This window comes from Cervus canadensis, chromosome 10 (genome assembly GCF_019320065.1).
Source record: "Cervus canadensis isolate Bull #8, Minnesota chromosome 10, ASM1932006v1, whole genome shotgun sequence".
In the NCBI taxonomy this organism is placed as follows: Eukaryota; Metazoa; Chordata; class Mammalia; order Artiodactyla; family Cervidae; genus Cervus; species Cervus canadensis.
The window spans coordinates 32,789,274-32,812,038 of NC_057395.1; positions in this window are offsets into that span (position 1 = coordinate 32,789,274).

Genomic DNA, 22,765 nt, shown 5'->3' on the forward strand with positions numbered 1-22,765 from the left:
CAAATAACAAACATGTATTACATGTGTCGAAATATTTACATGTTAAAAATCAGCCTAAAAACTATGAAAACATATGTTTGACCACTTTAACAAATTACCTTTATAATGACAAAGTAGAAAAATGTATAGAAAGCTGCAGCTTTTATAACATTGCAAATCAGTAAAACAGCAAATGACTAAATTTAAATTTTTGTATAGATCAGGATGCTTTGTTGATGCATCAGTAAGTCATTAGACATATAATTTGCAAATTATAAAAATTCCATGAAGTTTATTTTTCATATGTTCCTTTCCACAAAATCAATAATTATGGTGTTATAATAAAGATACATATATATACATAGAGTTGCCCAATTAAATCAGTAATCACCTAAAGAATTATTTACAGTAGAGACCAAGTGACAATTTTTGACTATATTTCATCCAAAATGCAAATTAATGTTTACACAAAAAATACAAAATCATTTTATATACTTTTTTAAAGATATTTTCTTCCATAATAGAGTTATTAATTAAAACAAAGGTAAAATACAAATTACATTTAAGATTTACCAAAACTTTTATCAATTTAAGTTGCTGACTATAACTAAAATTAGACATCCATTTATTTTTTTTTAATTTAATTAAGTACAGAAATAAAACTATTTGTAAATTCAGGGCTCAACGTTCATCTAATTTCCAACATAAAGAATTGATACCATGCTTCACACACCTAGACCTACATATTTACAAATAAGAGTGGGATTCCTTGGGGACTCAGACAGTAAAGAATCCACCTGCAACTTGGGAGACGTGGGTTCGATCCCTGGGTTAGGAAGATCCCCTGGATCTGGCATGGCAACCCATTCTAGTATTCTTGACAGGAGAATTCCATGGACAGAGGAGCGCGGTAGGCCATAGTCCACGGGGTCGCAAAGAGTCAGATACAACTGAGCAACTAAGCACCACACATGAACTATTTGATGTCACTAAATTTTCCTCTGCCAACACCTATAGCGATTGTGAATATTGCAAAACTGTGAGTACTTCCAAAACCAGGCACTGGAAAAGGAAGGGGAAAATTGAAACCGAGCAGGACCCCCTGGGGCTCCCAGGCAGGGAAGTCTTTCAAACAGTTGCTAATCAATCAGGGGAGGGAAGGGATGCTGAGATGAGGGAGGAGCAGTCAAGAACAACACTACGGCCTTGGGGCAAAGTCCCCCTCAAAGGATATACACAACGTCTTTAAACTCTTCTGCAAAAATAAAACTTCCACCAAAGAGAAGACCTAGAGAGAAGGTCACAGTTTGACAACCTCAAAGCTCATCAGGAACCTGTTCAGTTCAATTCAGTTGTCTCCAATTCTCTGCGACCCCATGGACTGCAGTACGCCAGGCTTCCCTGTCCATCACCAACTCCCGGAGCTTGCGGGAACTCCTGTCCATCGAGTCAGTGATGCCATCCAGCTGTCTCACCTTCTGTTGTTCCCTTCTCCTTAAAGCCCCTTTACACACCCTGAGCCTCATCAGCAAGCCTGCCCTTGAACCATTGCTATAAAGTTCCTCACCAAATTTCCCCAGGTTGGGACAAACAGTTTCTCAGGGCATGAGCCACCTGTGTCCTCCTTTACCTGGCAAAGCAATAAAGCTCTTCTCTACTTCACCCAATTTTGTGTCTGAGATTTAATTTGGCACTGATGCACAGAAGTCAAGTTTTTGGCATCAAAATGAGTGCAGGTTCTACTGGGAAATTCATGTTACACAAAATCTATTTCCATCTTAGAAGAAAGATGTGTTAACTCGTCTTCACTTAATTAAAGTGTTAGTTGCTCAGTTGTGTCCGATTCTTTTGTGACCCCATGGTTGTCTATGGAATTCTCTGGGCAAGAATACTGGAATAGGTTGCCATTCCCTTCTTGAGGGGAATCTTCCCAACTCAGGGATCCAACCAGGGTCTCCTGCATTGGAGGCAGGTTTTTTTTGTTTTTTGTTTTTGTTTTTGTTTTTTTACCATCTGAGCTACCAGGGAAGCCCACCTAATTAAATGTCTCACACATTAAAGTCCATTCCCAGCCCCCAGCTATCTCCAACCCACTCCAAAGTCAGCAAACCTTCAAGACATTCAAATTCGATGATCTCTTTTGTTTCAAAGTGGGAGAGCAGGAAATTTGGATAAACCTTCCCTGGGGCCTCAAGTTTGTTGATCACCACTGTGGATATTTAGGACCATAAGTGTAGCTGTGGGGATGCCAAGCACCAGCATTCATTTGTGGTAGGTTTTTGTGATTGTATGAGGCCCCCTAAAGCTCAGGGCAAGGACTCTATCCCACTACCCCACCAGAAAAGTTGAAAGTGTTTTGTTTCACTAAATTCACAACTTATTTTTGTATGAAAGATCAGAGGTCAGAGAAACATGGGTGTTGGGTAAAGGCTAATCCAGTAGGAAAGGTGGAGCCTTTCTAGTGAGAAACTAGAAAGGTCAGGACTACCTAAAGTAGGTATTCAAACTCAACGACAATTTGTAAACACTTAAGATTTACTCTAAAGTATTCTCAACACACACCAACAGACACCCACAAACACACACACAAGGTCACTGTTGAGATTTGTTGTTGTTATTGTTTAGCCGCTAAGTCATGTCTGACTCTTTTGCAACCCCATGGACTGTAGCCCATCAGGCTCCTCTCTCCATGAAACTTTCCAGACAAGAATCCTGGAATGGGTAGCCGTTCCCTTCTCCAGGGAATCTTCCTGACACAGGGATCAAACCCAGGTTTCCCACGTTGTGGGTGGATTCTTATTGTCTGAACCACCTGGGAAGGCCTATGTGAGATTATAGAGGTGTGATAAACTTGATTGTGATAAGTATTTCACAATGTATACATTTTTAAATCATCACATTGTGCACCTTAAAAAAAATCCCATTGTACAAGCTAAATAGATATACTTTTTAATCTGTCAATCATAACTCAATAAAGCTAGAAACACAGAATTTGGGGCCAAATTTGAAACCACTGTGATCCATCCTATGAGACTACAGCAAATTATATGAAATAATTTGTTCTACAACAACAAATATATATGTTACAGATGCAACGCTTATAGGTGCTACTCAGGAAATGACTTCCAGCTCCCATCCAATCCCAACTGAAAAAACACAATTCAAGTAAGCCCTGAAGCTTGAATTTTGAGATAAGAGTTTCCTTCTTTGTCTCAACAGATCTGTTTATAGATATCACACACAGAGATTTACTTTTTTCTGGAATTATATACACATATAATTTATAAATTGTATATATAGATAATTAACTCCAGAAAAACTTTAAAAAAAAGTGGATCTTTTAAATCATTTGGTATATTTGACTTTAAGGGCATTACTCAGGGTCTATTACCTCTCATAGTCACTTGTCCCTGAAACTCAGGAAGGTTTCTATCAGCTGGGCAATAATGTCCAGCTTAGGACCCCACGTTCCAAACAGCACAAGAGAGCAAATATAAGATCTTTTGGAATTTCAATTACCCTCAGTTCATCTAACATAGTAGAAGGCACTATTTAGGCTAAAATTTAAATTAAAAAATATATTTTTGGACTCTTAGCAAGTTCTGCTTGTATTGACCCTGTCTATATTTCCAGACATATAGGAAAATTCCTTTTCTGATTTACTTTGAAACTTCTTTATTCAAGGATAATCAAGATTTAGCTTAGATTAAATTTCACTTAGTGTTGATGAAAATGGTGCTTCTTCCACAGCTCAGGACTGAGTTGCACCTCTTAGGTTTTTTCTCTCACCTCCGAGAAGATCTTGAGTCATACCCTTGACAGCTAAGAAGCACCCTAAACAATCAAGAAGCTTTCATCTAGATTTTAAATATCAACAAAAGCAGACAGTGAATAATGAAGTATTTAGTAATGAAGTATTTAGTAATGGTACGTGCCAAGTACACTGCTAAAATGTCCTACTGTGTTATTTCTCAGAACCACCCTACAGAGCCAGTGAGTATTGTTACTGTCACCTCCATTTCACAAGTGAGAAGGACCAGACAGAGAGAAGGACCAGCTCACTCAACTGCCCAGGGTCACATAGCTAGTAAATGGCTTCACCGAGACTCCAGATCATATCTGCTAGATTCCAGAGCTCAATCTCCACCCCTGCCCCTACCTTTTTTTCACTTGTTGGACTTATATGAGCCTTCTGTTTTCTGCTCAAAGTTTCTATTAGTTCCATTTCTATTTCAACTCTTCATCCATTCAGATTATTTTTTGTAATTTTTAATTTGACTACAATGTTTAAGCCTGTATGTTCAAACAAATATAGCTTTCTGTCTGATATAGACTGCTCGTTCAAAATGAATAAGATAATGATCGCTTTCTATAGCCTAACATTTTCAGCATACAACAATGGAAATTAGCCAAGAATTTAAAACAGAGGTGTACACATATTTCTCTACAGAAAAGCACTCATAACAATAGTTCACATCCTAAGAAAGCCAAGGAATGACTTGGAAGATTAATGAAATTCACTTTAAAGTAATGAAATTTTCATCAGATGGAGATTCTCACAAGGTATAAAACAAACAAATATGATTTCATGAATTATTAGAAGTGAAACTTCAGGGCTATCTGAAACTACCCTCGTTCAAAGAATCCTTTGCAAAGAAATAGAAAATCACACAGAAAGAAAAAAACTTTACTGGGAAGTGGAAACTTTCAAAACCACAGCAAACTAATTTGACTTAACTGTTGATCCATTTTTTGACCTGTACATCACTTTCTGTAATTTGATACAACCAGTGGTTTAACCAAGATCACAAGGTTGACCTTTATTTGAGAAGTAAATAATCATCTACAGAAGTTCTTGATTCAGAAATGACTCACTGGTGTCCACAGTCCATGAGCACTGTCCCGTATGGATGGACCCCAGCTTCATGATTAACCTCTGCTATGGGCTCAGTTCACTTGGAGACTGAGCAAATGACTAATGAGTGAAAAATGTTTTTCCCTCTGCTACTTACAGTGTCTGCACCTAGACAGAATGCTATGGCAACCAGAACATAGAGAAGTGATGGAAGGATGTTGCCGAGTAATAAGAAAAGCATTTTGCTGGAAGTACTGAAGCTCTGGGTAAATGAATATGAAACAGAAATGAAGTCTTGGGAAGGAAAAAAATAAACAGAATGAAAGGAGAGGGAAAACTTAAGAAATCTGGACCTTTAGGAGGAAGAATAAAACTTTACAGTCATGAAACAAAATGAGAAAATTTTTCTGGGTAAAAGGGAATAAATAATAGCAATAGAATCCACAACTCAAAGAATTTTGAGGCCATCAACTAAAATTAGGTAATTTTTCAATCACATGTGAGCAGCTGTGATTTATTAATCACTAATGTCATAAACCATCACCATCATTTTCCAGAAGCATCTAGTAAATGTAAATTGTGCATGACTTGGGGTTTTTTGACAAGAAAATTTCATATTCTTAGTTTTTAGCCTACCAAGTCACTTTGGAGCACATTAGGTACACAAAAGTTTGCTGGTTGTTGTGTTATGCTGACAAAAGCGGTCATGTAGAAGAATATAAATAGGGAAAAAATTAGAAATGGTCCAAATGTCACTGCATCTTGGCAACAAGAATTTGAGCATATATAATCAAGACAGCATCAAGCAGCCAGTGAGTTTGAGATGAAATGGTGAGCTCAGTTCTCATCTCTGGGAGGCCTGAAGAGAGGAGGGAATTAAAGAGCATTTCTAGTGATGGATGAAACAGCTCCGTGTCCAGGAGAGGGGGATAGTCGGGAGGGGAGGCTCTAGGCAGAGCCTTGGCCAGTTTAAGTAGGTGTGTGAATGACTGACTCCTGATGTATATATTGACATGGGTCTGAGATAAGCAGAAGCCATACATGGGCTGAAGTATAGAAAGTTATCAGCACACTTTGCTGTACAGAGGAAATTGGCACAACATTGCAAACCAACTATATATACTTCAATAAAAAGAATGTATAAAAAAAGGAAAGCTATTAGGTAAGATGGAGATAAGACTTAAGATGACTGCAAAAATCCACAATGAGGAGAAAGGATGCTTTGGCATGGTAGGTTAAAATATTTTGAATGTGATGCTCTTCTTCCTTGCTGACAATCATAGTTCCTTTTGCATGGAAATCTCAGTGGCAGAAAAAAAAAACATAGAAATCAGTATAGTTAGAACTATGTTAAGACTAGCCCAATCCACATTGAATTAGGAAAATCTGAGCAGAAAAGAATAGCAACCACTGTTGATCATCAGGTGCATTTGGGTGAAGCCAAAAAACTTGAATATTACTTACTTACCCCGCTGCCCCAGTTCTAATATGACCGCTCAGGGCAAGTCACTGACAACTTTTCCTTAAGGGCCCTTAAGTTCAGCCCTTCACAGAGCAGTGTGCACCCTAACAGCAGAGAAATTAATCAATCAATCAGGTCTTGAATCCACCCTGGTATCACTCTCTGAAGATTGTTGTAGGACCTCGAGGAGAGCTGTGGTGCCCAAATCTACAGCAAACTTTCTGGAACAGGGTTGATTAGGTAATGGGCTGCAAAGAAAGGGCCCAGTTTCCAAAGGTCCAGAATGAGCCTCATGAATGGTGTGTTCCCACCGGCAGAACTGAGGGAGGGAGGGAATATGCTCTCCAGCTGGGCTGATGTCCCATAATTGGTCTCTAAGAAGCAACAATTACTTTTCAGGTGTCCTGTCAATGAAGCCCTAAATACATGCTGCACTCTAAAAATGTCCCAACTATGTGTTATCTGCAAATCCATTACTGGCAAAGAGCCTATCGCTTTTGGCCTAAAACCCTGCGATTCACCCCCTTCCTGCTGAATATCTCAAAAGGCAGGAAGAGGACCATGGAGCAGAGTGTGACTAAGCCATCCGTCAGGTCACTTCTGTGACTATTTCTGCAGCCCCTTTGTCCCCTCTCAGTCAGCATTAACGATACAGCCCAATTAAACCTCGCGCTGGTTGTCCACAGGGATTCCTTTCATACAAAAATGCAATTCTCTCCCAGAGTCTCAGCATTACCTAATGGCCTGCATAGAATCAGTTGGATGGTCTCTGGCTGATTCCTGGGGGACAAATTGATCACCATGGCAATAATCAGAGGCTCTTACCCTATAGCGGGGCAAGGTAAAATCCACAGTGTCATGGAGGAGGCAGATCTGATTATTTCAGAAAGGCTGCCTCCTTGGAGTAGGCTGCTTCTGCCAACTACACCACACGCGCGCGCGCACGCGCACACACACACACACACTCTCACACACACACACACCCCTGCCAGAATGTGGAAGCAGGCATATGGTTGGAAACGGAGTGGGGGAAACATGCCAACTTCTGATGCAGCCCAGCATCCTCTGTTGAGGTGGTCTGGGTCAGCTCTCTGTGCATAAGACCTGCTCAGCCCCAGGAAAGAGCTCTGATAGATATTTGCAGAAATAGATCTGGACTGAATCCGGAAACCACTGCACAAACCATACAGGAGGAAGAGAAACAGTCAGGAAATGTGATCCCATGAGAACGTTTGAAAAAGCAACGCAAGCCCACACCAAAACCCTCTGATAATTAAAAACTGTTTGATTTTACAAGTCCTCTGCCGAGACTATAATTATTACAAGAGGAACTATATCTAAATTCAATGCTTTTTCTGCTATGTTGCCTTCAACTAGATTTGCATCTTTGGTGGAGACATCCTCTGAAAAGAATGGTTGCTGAAGTATAAATGAGGAGAGAAGTGTAAAAGAAACTATACGCAAGTACTGCATAAATTCTGCTGTTTGGGTTTGGCCAAAAAGTTTGTTCAGGTCTTTCCACAAACTGTTACAGATGAACTCGAATGAACTTTTTGGCCAATCTAGTGTAACAAATGCCTTGTGGGCCAAACAAGACCAAAAACTTGGTTTTCTACTCTTATGTGAAATTGGTGTGTTTGCACTCCACAAAGCTGGGAAAAAACTGTTCCAAAGAGAAGTTAAAGTATGTAGAATTATGGTTGTGGTGGCGGAAGGATGAGGGGGAGGGATAGTTAGGGAGTTCGGGATGGGCATGTACACACTGCTGTATTTAAAATGGATAACCAACAAGGACCTACTGTGTAGCACAGGGAACTCTGTTCAATGTTATGTGGCAGCCTGGATGGGAAGGGAGTTTGCAGGAGAATGAATACATGTGTATGCATGGCTGAGTCCCTTCACTGTTCACTTGAAGCTATCATAATATTGTTAATTGACTATACCCCAACACAAAATGAAAAGTTTAAAAAGAAGTTAATGTATGCATTTTTAAAATTACCTGTTGTAAGGCACATACATACTTTTCCTTATTACTCTGTGCATTCCAAGGCCTTCAAAACATGCATGCACAACCTTTATTTTCTTTAGTGTTGAGAACAAATTAGGGACAGTTCTCTGTAGATAATCGAGCAAGAGAAATACTTGTGAAGGCCTCATGGAAAGTTCCCCTCTTTGTGAGGTCAGAAGCTGACACCTAGCCCCCTATGACAAGGAAGATGTGAGCTAGCAGTCAGACTGCTTCTCGGGGGACTGCCTGCTATCAGTTCTGGGGAGAAAGATGGGCCCTTGCAAGACTTTAATGAGCTTGCTGAAAATCGCACTGAACCCAAACACCGAAGGATTCCACAATTAGAAGTTGGAATTGTCTGTTCTCCTGCTTTTCTGTCACATTTTTCAACTGGGTGTTAATAGGTCCTTCATACTCTTTTTGACTAACCCCTTAAATAGGCTGCAATTAAAGAATCTCAGTGATGCCATACTATATAGGATAAATCACATTTCAGATCTGTGAAAACTTGTCTTTTTCTTGTTCAAGAAACCACTATCTTGCATTAATCTGTGTTAAAATAAATGTGGATTTGACATGGCGTTTTGTACAGAGTTTCTTTAAACTGCTGCCATTTAAAATAAATAGCAGCCTCCTCTTTGCTGGGATAGTAGTAAAGAGTTAACCTATTGATCTCTGAGCCTCAGTTTCGTCAATTGGTGAAAAAATTGAGATTTCTGTGTTTATCCCACGGGTTTGTGGTGAAGATTACATACTTGGCATGTAAGAATTTCTCAAAATAACAAGTTACTATTCTCTCCCATTTACTAACCATCTTTTTGTCAAGACTTTACGTTGAAAGTCAAAGTGTTAGTCGCTTAGTCGTGTCTGACTTTTTGTGACCCCCATGGATGGTAGCCTGCCAGGCTTCTCCATCCATGGGATTTTCCAGGCAAGAATACTGAAGTGGGTTGCTATGCCCTACTCTAAGAGACCTTCCTGACCCAGGGATGAAACCCAGGTCTCCCACATTGCAGGCAGACTACCATCTGAGCTACCATGGAAGACTTTATGTTAACTATCCTTAAATAATAAAGTTCTATGTTCATTCTACTTGCTACTTCATAAAAAGATAATTTTTAAAAGTAGATTTTAAAACCTCTGAGGCATAATTTAGTGAATCTTTGGGAAATTAATTAGAGGAGCCAAGGCATAACATACCCATACGTAAACCTCATCATAAATTTCTTTCAAATCAACTAACTGTCCTTTCTCACTTCAAATGCCTTCATTCTTTTTATAGTCCTCAATTCAGGATGTGCAGAGACCTCCTAAAATAAGATTTCACCAAAACCAAGCTGGGAGCCAGTGGTGCATTTCATTTGAAGAGGTCCACTGTTACTTAATTCCTAAGGGGTGGGGGGTGTAAACTTTGGCATGGGGCAGAGCTGGTTCAAATTCCAGTTCTACTGTATTTGGTTGGTTGATCACCAGCAAAGTGTTCCAGCTTGCTAAGTCCCAGTTCCCTCAATGGTGCTATGAGCGATGCCCAGCTATCTGTAAGTGTTGTCAAAGACTCAGGTGGATTTAAGGTAGATCTAATTAAGCTCAACTTTCAGGACTGTTCGCATGCATGGGTGTCTTCAAGGCCCTCCACCTAATAATGTATTTCTACTTTTTACTCCTTTTCTTAAGCAGATCTTCTCAATTTGTGTAAACATCAGGCTCCACAAATCCTGGATCTACCCTTGCATGATGGTTAAACAGGATAATAAACATACGGTAACTGGTCCTCTACAATTATCCAATAAATGGTATTATTGTCATCAGATTCACAGGCCATGTGACTGGATTTGATATTAAGCCAATGCATAGGTTACCACATAAAGATATTGCTTACAGGTTACACAAAGTTTAACCTAATAATCTAAATGGAAAAAGAATTTGAAAAAGAGTAGATATGTGTATATGTATAACTGAATCACTTTGCTGTACATCTGAAACTAATACAACATTGCTCATCAACTATACCCCAATATAAAGGGGTACAGTTTTAAATATAAAGAGGTATAATATAAAGGGATATAAAATTTTAAAAGAATAAGTAAATTCAAAAGAATGTTCATTGATTCAAGAGTCATTTCCCAAACATTTACCATGTACCAAGATTTAGTACAATAAAAGCAAATACAAAATAAAACAAAATTGAAAAAAAAATACTTAACTCATCTTAAAATATGTCACACCAAACCTGGTGAGATGCTAGAACCAAGCTCTAGTGACATGCTTGTGTTAAACACTAATATTAAATGTGTAACCATATTTGGGTATATTAGGAAGTCAGGCTTTAAGTTAATACATCACAGGATGTATGTGCTAAGTCGCTTCAGTTGCGCCTGATTCTTTCCGACCCACCAGGCTCCTCTGTCCATGGGATTCTCCAGACAACAATACTGGAGTATGGTCAATTTAAACGATGAGGAAGCAAATGTAAAAGTCTTGAGTAAATGATTCACAGGGTTCCAGGTGGGGGAGCCCAGGCTATGCCTCTCCAGGACTCAGTATGACACGGTTTGTCCACACATGGTCTGTCATCCATTTGCATCATAACATCCTACAGAATCTCAGTCAAAACCCAGCTTCCTCAACCCCACCACTGCCCATGAAATCAGGACCTCTGCAGGAGAAGTTCAGGATTCTGCCTTTCTGTGTCTTTTTTAAATTTTTGGCCCCATTGTGAAACATGTGGGATCTTAGCTCCTTGACCAGGGCTCGAACCTGTGCCCCCTGCACTGGAAGGCAGAGTCTTAGCCAATGGAGTGCCAGGAAGTCCCCAAATTAACCATTTTAAAGCTGAACAATTCAGTGGCATTTAGTCCATTCACAGTGCCGAGAACTCTTACTTCTATATTGTTCTAAACCATTTCCATCACTTCAAAGTAAAACCCTTCACCCAGTAAGCATTTTGTCCCTCCGCCTCCTCTCTCTCCCACCATCATTCAAACTGCTCTGTCTCTGCGGACTTGCATATTCTAGATACTTCATGTAAATGGAAACATACAATGGCCTTTAGTGTCTAGCTTCTCTTATTTAACAAGTTTTAAAGGTTCATTCACCCTGTGGCAAGTATCAGTTCTTCATCAGGAGTCTGCTTTTCTTAACCAGCTACCACACCCAGGTGATCTCAATTCCAGTTATTTTGACAACACTTGCTTACAGATTAAACATGAAATAGATAACTGATGGATATTTTTCAGGATTCCGCATATGTTTCTGCCTGGCCCAGAAGACAAGAAATTTTCTACCGACAGTATAATCCTTCTCTTCCACACTAAGAGCCAAGTGGTTTGTACATTTTGTCTCTTGATGCATTGCTTTTGTGTGTGCTCAGTCCTGTCCGACTCTTTGTGATCCCATGGACTGTAGCTTGCCAGGCTCCTCTGTCCATGGCATTTTCCAGGCAAGAATACTGGAGTGGGTTGCCATTTCCTCCTGCAGAGGATCTTCCCAACTCAGAGACAGAACCTGTGTCTCCTGTGGCTCCTACATTGGCAAGCAGGCTCTTTACCACTGAGCCACCTGGGAAGCCCTCTCTCTTGACATGTGTACAACAATTGTAGATAAAGGGCACGGGAAGTTTTCCATTATCATCTAGCAACAGGTAGAGGACAGAGATGTTGCTAAGAGGATGCTTCCCCAAAGAAGCAACTATCAGTCCAAAATGATAACAGTGCCAAAGTTGAGAAACTCTGGTTTTAACCCCTAGAGGACATGGCCCTGAACTTGTCATTGCTGAAAGACACCATGTTAAAAGCGAAACTTTCCTAACTCCACAATCTAACATGATGTAAAAGCTGTTCTCCCTGAAATAAACTGAAATCAAAAGATTTTTTTTTTAAAGAGCATGCCATTCAGATAAGTATCATGATTTTGGTAAGATGAGGTATCTATATACTAAGATGGTTTAATGCTAGCTGAGACATGGATCTACTGCCCAGAGGAATAGAATCTTCCTGAAGATGGTAGATTAACAGCCACAAAAGCCTGAAACAAAGTTTCTAGTGGATGGACAAAATGCCTGCTCTCTGGGGTTGTTCTGTTTCAACCTTGCTATCAATCACGGATGGAAACCTAAGAAGCATGCTTACAAATATTTAGACAACACAAAAAATATGAAAGGAATAAATGTCTGGGACAGGATAATGATCAAGCTACAAAACAATCCAAACAGGATGGAATGTGAAGCAAAAACAACTCAGATCATGGAACAGATGCCAGCACGAGTGAAATGAAAAGAAAACCAGGACTGTCTCAGGAGGGTGTTTTGAATACAAGTTCTGTTCAAGTCAACAGGAAAATGCTGTTGGTTTAATGCTGTTGCTGCTACTCTTCTATGTGCATGTATTTTTAGTGTTTGGAAGAAAATAGTTTTACTCTATTCTGTGCTGGTCAGACTGTTTTTTGGAACAGATTCATTTCTGGGCGTAATATTTTAGGAGGAGAAATTTTCAAATTACTATGCAGGCAGAAGGGGGTTGGCTAGGATGGTGAAGTCTAGCACCTAAAGTATACTCCATGTGATAGTTTAAAGGGTAAACAGCTTGTCTTTCTTCAAATAGTGTACTGTCTGTAGACTTACTCTTTTAGTTGCTCAGTTGTGTCTGACTCTTTGCAACCCCGTGGACTGAAACCCACCAGGCTCCTCTGTCCATGGGATTCTTCAGGCAAGAATACTGGAGTGGGTTGCCATTTCCTTCTGCAGACTTACTCTGTTGGTGCTTCCAAAATCATGACTCTGTGATGGATATAAGGCATATTTGGAGAAGGAAATGGCAACCCCCTCCAGTATTCTTGCCTGGAGAATCCCATGGACGGAGGAGCCTGGTGGGCTACAGTCCACGGGGTCGCAAAGAGTCGGATACGACTGAGTGACTTCACTTTCACTTTCAACCCTCAGCTGAGAAGACTTTCAGCTCTTGTGTTTGCTATTGATTGTTTTCTTGAGTTCTCAAAGACCTGTGGCCATTTTTTTTGTTAAGTTGCCTGTTTTCTAATTGCATCACTTTACACACTGTTGTCTAATAATATGTGGTATTTAGAATGCCTTCTTAATTATTTTGAGCAGCCATTGCCTGTATTTTCTTAGCACCTCCCTGGTTTTCTTATGTGAACTCATCTGACAGGGAAATGCAGCTTTTTTGTTTGCCCTCTCTGCGTACTGGACCGTCTGAGTCAGTGTTCTAACTAATCCCTGATGGTCTCTGAGCTACTGTTCTACCAGACTCAGTAGTTATGGGCTTCAGGAATTTTTCGGTAGAATTGGTCCTATTAGGAGACTCTTGGTGTCACCTTTGTTATCTTAAAAGCTGGTCCCTTCGCTGAGGCTCTTAATTTTTTGAAAACTTGATTCTATTTCAGCTGAAAATTGGCAAGGCTATTTAAAAAATTGAGGGAAACCATTTAAGAAATTGAAAAGTAATCGCAAACAACACTGGGTAGTTGTGACTTTCAGTTCTGTATCAGCTGAATTTTTGTGCTCTTTTCCCTGTGTATGTGGTGGTTCTATTTTTCTCCAATAAAACTTTTTATTTAAAAAAAAAAAGAAGGCATATTAATGGGACTTCTGTGCTGGCTCAGTGGTTAAGAATCCGTCTGCCAATTCAGGAGACAAGGGTTCTATCCCTACTCTGGGAAGATCCCATGTACCACATGTGAGCTAAGCTCACATTCCACAACTATTGAACCTATGCTCTAGAGCCCACTAAAGGCTCACGTGCCTAGAACCTGGGCTCCACAACAAATCACCGCAATGAGAAGTCTGCACCGAACTAGAGAGTAGCTTGCACTTGCTGCAACTAGAGAAAAGCCCATGCAGTAAGGAAGACCCAGGACAGCAAAAATAAATAAGTAAATAAAATTATTCTTTTTAAAAAAGAAGACATATTAAGTTTAGAAAATACAATGAAACAGTTAAGTATCTCCCAAAAATGCAATGGAGAATCCAGAATGGAAGTGAGCTCCCTGTTGTGAAGGTAATCAGAAACAGGCTAAACAACGACTGAGCTAGAGCTGGTTAAAAAAAAAAAAAAAAGTTTCTTTCTCTTGATACTGTTTGGAAAGGAGAGTGGATAAATCCGAGAGGCTTCCAACTCCATAGCAAAGTTTCTATGATTTGCTTTATCTTAGCTAGCTCAGTGTTTGGGCTACAAGCTAAGACTGGAGAATGAGCAGAAAACTAGGAGCAAGAAAAAAAAACAAACCAGCGGAATACAGACATTCAGCAAGCATGTATAGAGCACATACTAAGTGCCATACCTTATACCAGGCAATGGGGATACAGCAGGAGAAACAGTCCAACCTCAATTCCTGCCCTCATAGAGCTTATATTCTATTAAGAATAGAATATACGTATGAGATGTGTTCATACGTATTCCTCCTGCTATGAGAACGCAGAATACAGTAAAAAGGACTGGGAAGCATAACTGTGCTAAGAGGGACTTACTTGAATGAGTGCTTTTCAGTCTAAATAAACCCCAAGATTGCTTATCAATGAAATCTATCCCATAAGAAGATTTTATTGGCTTCTCTGAAGCACTGTAGTCTGTTCATTTAGAGAGGGCACACTGGCTGCCCGCACTCGCCTTTTAAACATCCCCAAATGACCATCTGACTCCATCAATATTGATTTCTTTACAGAAGGTCACCACCTACCAGATGTTACATCCATCACTACAAACAAGTTCCCTTTGACACATCGACTATTTCATTTTTCTTGTCTTTTGGTCAGAACCTCCCTAATTAATTAATGTATTCTTGGTTCCATCAGTGTGTACGCATTGATGTCCGCAAGACCCTACTGGCTACCTGCATCACCAGCTGCTTCACTCTATAACTGCCATTTCTCTGTCGCTGGCTTAGTGATCTTCTTGAACCCTGGCTCTGATTGCCTTGCATCTTATCTAATTCCAAATCCAGGATTGCTTCAGTGTACCTGCCTATCTTCTATGGTAAAGTCTCTCTTCACGACCCACAGACATCACTGGCAGTGAATACCTTGAATTCTCAGAGTCTTCCATGATCAGATTAACCCCCTATTTGCTCTCTGCTTTGATTTCTGGTGTTTGCTCAGGTCGGTTCACCTTCAGGAACAGTGTTAATTATTGGGCTCTGGAGGTCAAGGGTGAGGGTGTTTGAGTTAATAACCTCAGCAAGCCACGATGCATTGATCTGCAGCCTCCGAGTGCACTCATATTTCTCTCCCTGGAATTAGACACTCAGCTGTCTGCCAGGGTGCCTCTTGCCAGACGGTCTCAGATTTGAACTATCCGAAGACTCCTCATCAAGCTGTTCAGGGAGAGTAACAACCCACATAGCTCATGCTAGTGCTCTACTCCTAGGGAACAGCTGCAAGCTGACCAACCAATCCACCCAATACCTCCATCATGGAAGATGAATGTGTCTTTGCTTCTATCGTTGAAGGGGGGGAAAGTAGCTAATGTGATTCTCTCCTTCCCGAAGGCTTCTATGCAATAAGTGGCCAGGATTAAATTATATAATCACGTCATCTATCTGTTCAAAAGCCTGTCACTCTTCTGCTGCATGTACCAGCTTGTCCCTTTAGCAGAGGGGCTCAATACTGTCAGCGGTGGAAAAGGGAGCATTATGATGCCGAGTAATATAATTCTAAATACCATCAAGGCCATAAAATGGGAAGTGATAAATAATTTATATTTATCAGAATGACTGAATCTTATTACAAGTTCAGCAATATGATATCCTCCCAGACAGCACAGACATGGATAAAGAGAGCAGAATTTCAATAGTGTGGGCCAGGGTCAGATGGAATTCTTGTTTAAAGCCCTATGAACCTGGTGTGAACCTGATTCATCTTGTTTTCACTGGTCCCTAGAAATGAGGGTGCTAGTCTTAAAACAAGGAAAAAAAGAAATCCAACTCAAACAAGATAACCTGGAATAGATAAGAAAATATGGCACTAAGTATTATAGCTAGGATGCCATAGTGGCTTCCATTCTTCATTCTGAGTTTACCTTTATTAATTCATTTCTTCACACACTCATTCACTTTCTTAAACACTTAAGAGTGTGCAAGATACTGTAATATTAATAAGAATCATGGAAGAGGTAACAGTAAAGAATCGATATGATTCTCACCTTCAAGTACTTTAGGCTCAAATGCAACATTCTGGAACAACCCTTGTGGGAAGCAGGACCCCACCTTTATAAAGAAGTGAGTGTATTTCTGAACTAAACACTAATATATTATCTTTTTCATCATCCTTCTATTTTGATGGTAACTGTCTAAACCAGGGACTTACCAGGTGGATGAATGGTAAAGAACCTGTCTGACTATGCAGGAGGCGTGGGTTCAATCCCTGGTTTGGGAAGATCCCCTGGAGAAGAAAATGACAATGCACTGCAATATTCTTGCCTGGAAAATCCCGTGGACAGAGGAGCCTGGCGGGCTACAGTCCATAAGGTTGCAGAGTTGGACACAGCAAAGTGACTGAGCACATGTGCCTAAATCAGAGCTGCTCACTCTTGAAAAGTTTTCTCCTGGAATCAGGTCCCTGGTTTGAAAAGCAAAAGTTCAAATGCACTTGTATTTCCTAAATAGGATAATGAGAACAAAGCCATTTCTCAAATAATCAATCAGACTTTAGAACATTTTTTTTTTTTTGGTGGGCTATATCTCACCAATGAGCACAGTGTAAGGTACAGAGTGATTTCTGATCATGTGTTTGATTTAAAACACCTGTCCCTCTCACCTTTTCTGCTTGGAATGAGACTGGCAGTTCACCTGTGTGAATCCTCCTCCCCTGGTATCTGGCTCTTCTCTTGGAGTTAGCTCCCAGGCTTCATTTTCTGGTCCAAAAGAGTTTATTAAATAAACTAACACTAACATCAGAATACATTTCGGGGGCACTTCCCTGGCAGTCCAGGACTTAAGACTTCACCTTCCAATGAAGGGGGTGTGGGTTTGATCCCTGGTCAGGAAGCTAAGATCCCACATGCCTCCTGACCAGAAAAAAAAAAGCAAAATATAAAATAGAAGCAACATTATAACAAATTCAATACAGACTTTAAAGATGTGCTCAGTTGCTCAGTCACATTTGACTCTCTGCACCCTTTGGACTGTAGCCCTCCAGGCTCCTCTGTTCATGGGATTCTCCAGGCAAGAATACTGGAGTGGGTTGCCATTTCCTCCTCCAGGGGATCTCCCCAACCCTGGGATTGAGCCCGAGTCTCCTGCCTTGCAGGTAGAGTCTTTCACCACCAGCCATGGTGAAAGTCATGGGGACCTTAATGGTCCATGTTAAAAAAAGATATTTTTTGGCAACCTTTCTCTGAACCCCCGCTTTTCTGCAAGCCACACCTGAGAGACAACCAAGGTGGGAAAACCAAGGGACCCAGTGCCGCCATGAGCTGCCAAATTTTGGCAACAGTGAGCAGAGGTGCTGGGCTAGTCCGCTCTTCTAGCGACAGTGAAAGAAAATGAAGTCGCTCAGTCGTGTCCGACTCTTTGCAACCCCATGAACTGTAGTCTACCAGGCTCCTCTGTCCATGGAATTTTCCAGGCAAGAGTACTGGAGTGGGTTGCCATTTCCTTCTCCAGGGGATCGTCCCAATCCAGGGATTGAACCAGGGTCTCCCACATTGCAGGCAGATGTTTTTACACCAGGGAAGCCTTCTAGTGATGGTAGTGGATTATGAACATATCCTCTTCTCCTCCACACACATTCCACCCCATTTTCTCCATTACCCTACTTCAACAGAACCTCCACATTAGATTAACAAGTGAATCAGCAAATTCTCAACATTGCCCAAAATGCATTAAGCACTTCTGCGCCTCTGAGTCGGTTCCTGCACTCCTTTCTGCCTGGCCTGGCCTTTCCTTCCCCAACCCTCTCCTGCCTTCAGAATACCAACTTCTCCTTCAACACCCAGTTCAGGGACTTCCCTGGTGGCACAGTGGATAAGACTCCACCTGCCCATGCAAAGGAGATATGGGTTCAATCCCTGGTCCGGGAAGATCCCACATGCCATGGAGCAACAAAGTCCGTTTGCCACAACTACTGAGTCCGTGCTCCACCACAAGACGAGCCACCGCAATGAGAAGCCCACACTCCACAACCAGGGATCCCTGTTCGCTACAACTACAGAAAGCCCGCACAGTGACGAGGACCCAGCACAACCAAACCTAAGTAAACAAAACTGAAAACCCAGTTCAGGAACCCCTTCCTCAAGCTCCATTGTACCATCTTTCTAACCACAGAGGAATGAACTCCTCTCCTGTTGGTTGCCAACTGTTGCTGAAACCAGTTACCATCAATGGAGGGACTTAATCCAAACTGGTGATCTTACCGTTCTGCAGGTGAGAAGTCCTAAACATCAAGGCGTCAGCCAGACTATTCCTTCTGCAGGCCGGAGGGGAGAATTCGTTTCTTCGCTTTCTCCATCTTCTAGAGTTGCTTGCACTTTCTGGCTCGTGGCCCTTCCCCCAAGCACTCCGATCTCTGCTTCCCTCCCATCCCTCTCTCTCTCAGGAGAACTCTTAAGGCACCTGATTCTCATTAGGATCTAATTACATGCAACCCACCTAGATAAGCTAGTCTACCCTCCTCAGCTCAGGATCCTTAATAAAAAAAAATTTTTTTTTTTTAATTGTAGTTGATTTACAATGTTGTTCCTGGGTGTGTGGCATTAGCAGATGCAAACTAGTATGGTATAGGCTGGATTAACAACAAGGTCCTGCTGTATAGCACAAGTAACTATATTCAATATCCTGAGATAACCCATAATGAAAAAGACCCTTAATGTAATCATGACTGCAAAGACCTTTTTACATATAAGGTAATGTACTCCCTTACATGCAAACAGAGGCCGAGATGGTTAGATGGCTTCACTGATTCAATGGACACGAGTTTGAGTAAGCTCCAGGAGATGGTGATGGGCAGGGAAGCCTGGCATGCTGCAGTCCATGGGGTTGCAAAGAGTCGGACATGACTGAGAGAGTGAACAAAAACAATGTATTCCCAGGTTCTGGGAATCAGGACTTAGACGTCTTTGGGGGTGCAGTTATTCTGCTTACAGCACCTCCTTTCAAAGCTTCACTCTCCTGTTCAAAATGTCCACATTAGCTGCATTATATTCCAGCGTATCTTGTTGATAAAAGTCATCCTAACAGTCTCCTGGAGAGTGCTTTGGGTCTTTTAAGTTATTTCTCCAGTGCCTAGAATTTTGCTTATTACTTAGCAGTTGTTCAATAAATCGAATTGAATGCTTGTAGAGAAGAAAACTCGATGGAAAAAATAGTAAGGACAATTTAACTGTAAGGTTATTATTTGACAAGAAAATATAATATGCAAATTTTTACATTGACAGGATGCCAAAATAAATGGTTGGGAAAACACAATCAATTCAGCATTTTGGCATAGCGTCTCATAGGTAATCACAGAACAAATCCCAAAAGGTCTCAATCAGGTGTAGGCAAACAAGAACTCATGGCTACCTTTTATTTGTAAATAAAGTTTTATTGGGACACAGCTGTGTCCACTTGTTTATATATTGGTTGAGGCTGATTTTGTGAGTCGGTGGCAGAGGTGAGCAGTTGCTGACACTATATGCCTGCAAGCTGAAAAGATTTAATATTTGGCCCTTTATTGAAAACGTTTGCTGATTTCTAAGCTAGATAATGAGAAAGGTTAAATCAGAATTTTGTTCCAGGCAGGTTGGAATTATGAAAGCCAGATTCACCCATTCAACTGCCATGGCAGTTGAACATCCCACTATTTAGCTGGACTCCATCTTATTGCTTAGATTAGTAGGCTGACATTCTAATCCAGTCATGACATTATAAAGCTGGTCAGCTGATATATTTTGAATATCTTAATGATAGCCAAGATAAGATAGTGTTATATCCAATTTTTTATCCAATGATCAAATTTCCATCCTTATATAAATGTGGATCAAATTGTCTTACCCATGCTTAACAGAGGCACCCTTAGAAAATTAAATATTTAATATACATCATTTCTACTTCCTACTTGCCTGTTTTGAATGCATTCACAGGCAATAAGGAGAAATAGCCACTCAATTCTCTTTGATAAAAATTAACCTGTTTTAAGAGAAAAACAATGAGGATGAGAAGAAAACTCAGGAAGCTAAAAAAATATTTTTCTTAAATATTACCTTTTCACAAAGATGGCTTTGTAGTTTTAAACAAATAAACAAACCACTATTTGTGGTATTTGTATGAAATTAGAATTTTTCATATATTTGGTCTAAGAAAATATATTTATTGGCCATTTTTGCTGTATCATTTTAAATGATAACCCTTTAATTAAAAAAAATTAAGACTGAACATCAGCAAGCACTATTATAAAACTACTAATATTTAACCTACTTTCTCATTCTCAGGAACTGAAATTGGGAGTCTTAGGTCATGATTTCAGTTTTGCCATTAACTTGCCATGCAAACTACAAGTCACATACATTTCCATGGCCTCAGCTTTCCTGTATGCAAAATCATTATAATATCTTCCTCACTTAATTCATAGCACTGCTGTTATGATAAAATGAGGTAATGTTGGTGAATTTGCACAAACTCTATACAAATGAAAGATATTATCATTATCTGATTATCACCTTAACATCTTCCCTAATTGTCTCTGATAGTAAAAATGTTGTGGTCATAAACATCTATAACGGTGCTCCACAGTTGACTATGAAATAATTCTCCTTGTGAATTTCATAGTTTAGATTTTATTTTGATGTAATAAACGAGCATAATTAACTTTTATTGTGCACATTATTTGTGGGAATGTTTTAACACGTTAAGTATAGCCATCTATCTCAGCATTACCCAAGGATTACCAAGCTGAGAAGTGCTATCTTTAAAAATGGGGTGATTTTATTTGGAGATTTGAGTTTGGTTTTATTGTTGAGATTAATAAAACATTGTTGTTTAAAATGAAACTGTTTTCTTTCCAGCACTTCATATTTTTGCTCGGTTAAAGAAACAGCAGTAACATGATTAGATGTCAGTAATTAAATATCTTTGCTGAACAGTATCTTAATAGCATATATTTAGAACGCAGCCATACCAAAAACATTCAATTACATAGATACAGCTTTAATATTTAACAGCTTGTTTCTTAACTACCAACCTTCTGGTAAGCTGATGTTGACTATGGATAAAGGCAAGGAAGCAGCTTAGTGTCAAATTATGGGAAGTGGAATATATTATAATGGTGCTTTTTATGTTTTGCTATTCTCACATTCAGCCAAGTATAATGTTTTTACTTAATACGTTTAACTATCAATTCATCTCTCTTATTTTTAGCAACAGGGGCCTTCAATTTTCTTTAAACACAATGAGGGCTTATCCAGGGACCAAAGAAGACAAAAAAAAAAGTCATTTAATTTAAGCACCATGGGGAAACTAACATGTATAAAAAACAATAGGCGTTTCCAATAAAATTCCTGGAAAATAACATGTTGAAACCACTGGAAAGGCATCTTAGGGAGTAGGGAAGAAAGCTATCTTGTACTCTTTCTTAGAGATGGGAATAGCAAAGGAGCTGGGCTTCTGTTAACTGCCTCTGTGTTCCTCTTTTACACCTAACGTTAAATCTGAATTTGTAAATAAACGGAATCATCCCTAATTTATTAATGGTGGACTCTATTTTAGAAAAGAACCTCATGGGACCTCCTTGATTGTCCAGTGGCTTAGACTCCCACTCCCAATGCAGAGGACCTGGGTTCCACCCTTGGTCGGGGAACTAGATCCTGCATGCCGCAACTAAGATATTGCATGCTACAGCTAAAGATCCCGTGTGCCACAACCACGATTGATGATCCCATGTGCTGCAACTAATACCTGGTGCAGTCAAAAAAATAAACTAAATAAAAGTAAATATTTAAAAAGAAGGAAACTAGTGTTTTTCCTAACTTTTGACTCTGATTCAAGTTTCATAACTTCTTACTCTAAATCAGGGCTCAGTTCTTTTTTACTAAAAACCAAAGAACTAGCCATTGACTCTAATAGGTAAGGTAATAGGTAGGGTAATAGGTCAACAATCCATGAAGGTGGGGATGTGGCTTATACTAAATTCTAGGTCCCCATAGCAAAAATGACCAGGATGGTTGGGGCAGCAAGATGTCCATCAAAGACTGACTCACGCCTCTGGTTGGGTAGCACATAATAAGCCAGGCTGCCAGTAGACACAACTGAGTCTGAAGTTAAACTACAGGGATTCAAAGTGGAGTACCACCTACCACCACTTATTCCCTGTGTGACCCTGTGCAAGTGGCTAACTGTCCAAATCACAGTCTCTTATCTGTGTGCATGTGTGGGTGCTAAGTAGCTTCAGTCCTGTCCGACTCTTTGTGACCCCATGGACTATAGCCTGCAAGGTTTCTCTGTCCATGGGATTCTCCAGGCAAGAATAGTGGGGTGAGTT